Source organism: Nannospalax galili, unplaced genomic scaffold, assembly GCF_000622305.1.
Source record: "Nannospalax galili isolate Female #2095 unplaced genomic scaffold, S.galili_v1.0 scaffold686, whole genome shotgun sequence".
In the NCBI taxonomy this organism is placed as follows: Eukaryota; Metazoa; Chordata; class Mammalia; order Rodentia; family Spalacidae; genus Nannospalax; species Nannospalax galili.
Window position 1 is genome coordinate 586,509 of NW_008355472.1, and position 4,197 is coordinate 590,705.

General features: G+C 42.7%; 1 pseudogene; it reads right to left on the reverse strand.

The window, feature by feature from the left end:
* Positions 1-1,129: 1,129 nt before the first annotated feature.
* On the reverse strand, positions 1,130-3,885 carry LOC103749846 (annotated as a pseudogene).
* Between the last annotated feature and the right edge of the window lie 312 nt (positions 3,886-4,197).

Consider the following 4,197-nt stretch of genomic DNA (forward strand, 5'->3'; position numbering starts at 1 on the left):
AACTCTGTGAGTTCAAGGCCAGCCTGGTCTACATAGTGAATTCCAGGTCAGCTGGGGCTATAGACAGACCGTCTCAAAAAAAAATCACATATAAAATTTAAAAAAATAATAAGGGGCTGGAGAGATGGCTCAGTGGTTAAGAACACTAGCTGTTCTTGTTCTTGCAGAAGACCTGGGTTCGAATCCCAGCACCTGCATGGCAGCTAACAACTGTCCATAACTCCAGTTTCAGGGGATCTAACAACCTTTTCTGTCCTCCACAGGGTTTGCACAACACAGGTGCACTTAACCTACATGCAGGCAATACACACACACACACATAAAAATAAGAAATTAAATATTAAAAAATTAAATTAAATTTAAAAACAATTTAGGCAGCATGGTGGCACACACCTGTAGTCCCAGCACTCGGGAGGCAGAGGCAGGTGGATCTCTATGAGTTTAAGGCCAGCCTGGTCTACATAGTGAGTTCCAGGCCAGCTGGGGTTATAGAGAGACCCTGTTTCAAAAAGAAGAAAAAAAAAATGAAGGTGATAAGGATATCAAGGCTCACTGAGATTAAGCCCAAGATCCTAAAGAAAGTCAGGGGCAAGCTCAATTGATTTGCCTACAAGGCTCACCCCAAGTTAGGGAGTGTGTTCCTGTCTACATTTTCAGGGGTCTTAGAATCTGCCTGAGGATGATGTAAAGGTTCAAACCAAGGCCTAGACCTAAGGCATACCTGCCACTTTAGCTCTAGCTCCCAGAGGTGCCTGGGCCCCCATGAAATCTCCAAAGTAAAAGTATCTGCCAATGTGGGCACAGAGGTGTGGTTGTGAGCCTGGACTTTCTGCCTGGGCTTGGTGTCCTCCTGTGCTGTTAGTACAAATAAATATCATCAGTTTATGGGACAAATCAGCATCCTGTGACTCCCGATATGATGCTTTTAGAACACAGACTCACTTCTGTGTTATTCTTGACAAAATGCATAATCTAAATCTAATCATGAGAAAATATTAAACAAACCCTTAGTTTTAAGGAAAAACATTCAAATAGGTATATATTCCAAACATCTTAGGCCCATGAAAGACAAAGACCTGAGAAAGTGTTTTAGACAAAAACCAAAGAAATGCAACACAGGCTCCTGGTTTCACTCCTGGGTCACAGAGGAGAGGGTGGTTATAAAGGACATTGCTGGGCAACTGGCAAAACCTGAATGAGGTCTGTAGACTGGACCAATGATTTCCTTGTTCTGATACCTGCACAGTGAGGAGGCAGGAGAGTGGCCTTCATTTAGCAAATCCATTCTGGATTATTTTAGAGTAACAGGACAGAATGTTTAATATATTACTCTAAAATGAGCCAGAAAAAAAAATGAACATAGCACATATAATCTGTGTATATATAGAATGAAAAGCAAACATTAAAAAGTTAAGAACTGGGGGATCTGGACAGAGTGTACCAGAAATCTTTGTACTATCATGTGTGTGTGTGTATGCGCGTAAGTTCACAAATGGGTTCAGGCATTGGTGTGTGTACATGTGGAAGTCAGAGGTCAATGTCGGATGTCTTCCTCTATCATTTCTACCTTATTTTTCGAAATAGGGTCTCTCACGGAATCTGGAACTCACAGATTGGCTAGACCAGTCAGCAAGCATCCTCCTGTGTCCACCTTTCAGCACAGGAGTTACAAGTGTACACTGCCAGATGCAGCTTTTTACATGGGTGCCAGGGATCCAAACCCATGGCCTCATGTTTATGCAGCAAGCACTTTACTCACTGAACCATCTCTCCAGTCACATTTGAAAAACATTTTTTACATTTAGTTGTTTCTGTGTGTGTGCGTGTGTGTGTGTGTGTGTAATTGTGTATGTATGTAGACACACATAATCTGCAATACACAGGTGGAAATCAAAGGACAGTTTGTAGAAAACTGTTTCTCCTTCTACCACATGGACTCTAAGGCTCAAACCCAGGTCACCAGGCTTCGTTCCAAGTTCCCTTTCTCCCTGAACCATCTCACTGCAACACCTCCCCCCTGCTTTTTATGATACAGGGTCTCACTAAGTAACCCTAGCTGGCTTGGAACTTGCTATATAGATCAGGTTGGCTTCAAATTTGCTTCAATTCCCTGCCTCTGCCTCCTGAGTGCTAGGATTACAGTAGTATACCACATTTTTTTTTTTTTTTTTTACTATGCCATTCTACCCTGGCCATGGTATGATGTTTGTCCACAACAACTGCAAGGTGTTCAGATTCTATGAATCCAAATGTCATAAAAACCTTAAAAAGAAGTGCAACCCTCAAAAGATCACATAGAAAAAAGCCTTCTGGAAAGCACCTAGTAAAGAGTTCACAGTGGACAGCTCATTTGAATTTTAAAAAACAGAAATGAACCTATGAAATACTAATGAGAGCTACAGACTAAGACTATTGAAGTAATGAACAGATTGAAGAAAAATAAAGAGCTACAGAAAGTTCAGGACATCAAAAAAGTCAAGCAAAACAGCTGGGCATGGTGGCCCACGCCTGTAGTCCCAGCACTTGGGAGGCAGAGGTAGGCGGATCTCTGTGAGTTCAAGGCCAGCCTGGTCTACGAAGTGAGTTCCAGGCCAGCTGGGGCTACAAGGAGATGCTATCTCAAAAAGACCAAAAAAGTAAAGTAAAATAAAAAGTAAAATCATAGACTATAAAATACACAAAGAAACATGTTCCAAAAAGAGGACTTTGGCATGGTGTATGTGGTGATAGGCAGCCGGTGCCACTGCTGGCCTTTCAGGCCAGACAGACAGAGGCATTTCTCACCAGAAGTCACAAGGGGGCACCTGCCAAGAAACAGGTCTTTGCTAAAAACTGGGGTTTATTCCATTCACAGTAAACAAAGTTATAGAGAACCAGCAAGCTGGTGTTTTTTCCTTCTGTTTGGGTCTGGATTTTAGGGGAGCTATTAAATGTCACAACCAGAACATCAGCCCTGGAGTTCTGTGAAAACGAGGTGGTGTGGGGCTGGAGAGATGCCTCTCTCATTCATGTGCACATCCCCCACAAACATAATTTTTTTTTTTCTTTTCTTTTTCTGGTGGCACTCGGATTTATTAGAAGAGCCCCAATACAGGCACTGGGGCTTGCCCATGGTGCTCTTGATGTATAAAGCCTGGACATTGTCGGTTCTTCTTGAGCAACAACACCAAGAAATTGACAAACAGGTAGATGTTATAGACCAGCTCATCTGCCATTTTCGCATAATCAACAGCGACAGCCAGACACAGCACCTTTTTCATCTGCAACTTGATTGTAGACTTCACCTCATTAGCTTTGGCCACCATGTTTTCACTGTATGTCAGCAGGAAGGGAGCTTGCCAGCCTTGTTCAGGCCTGGGCCCGGGATTCATGGGATCTGCTTCATCAGAGACTCAGAGGCCAGAAAGGCACCATATTTCTTGGCCAGCTTCTTGATCAACTTCTTGTTTTTGTTGAGTTTCTTCAAAGCTTCAATGTCTACATGAGGGATGTCCACGGCTTTAGCCTTATCACAGTGTTTCTGGTCCTCCAGGATGCACACAGGAAACTTGGGGCAGGGAGTAGTCATAAGCCTGATGGTGCCCAAAAAGCATTTGTCCTTCTGAGGGTCATAGTTCTTCATGCTGATCTGCAGTTCCACCATTTCCAGAAACCTGCAGGCACCTGGGCTGATTCCCATGCAAGACTTCCACACTGCCTTGTACAGGATGTCACGAGAGACTTTGCTGCTCCTGGCTGTTCAAGCTGCAAAAACCAGAAGAGCCACATACATAATTTTAAAAACTAACAAATCTTAGGACGTGATGTGACGGCCAGGTAGTTGAGTAAGCCCTGGAACTCCAAGACAATCACTTACTTTGTGGACTCAGCCAGTTCCAGTTTCATCCTGTTTTCTGTTTTGTTTTTAATTTGATAACTATTGAGGTTGATATCTTAAAGTTGGCAGTGAAATCTCAGATTTACATAGCATTTTGCATCCACTTTGAGTTTTTGTTAAAACAAATATCAGTATGGCCAAATGTTAACTCATTTTGCTATTGTACTAGCAAGAAGCTAGTATTTACACCTACATTCTAAAGGCCTAAGAAACGCTTGGCAGTATTTTGTTTTAAAAAGAAAGATGGTTCAGTGAGTAAAGTGCTTGCTGTGTAAGCATGAGGACCCAACTTTGGATTCCCAGCACCCATGCCATCTAAG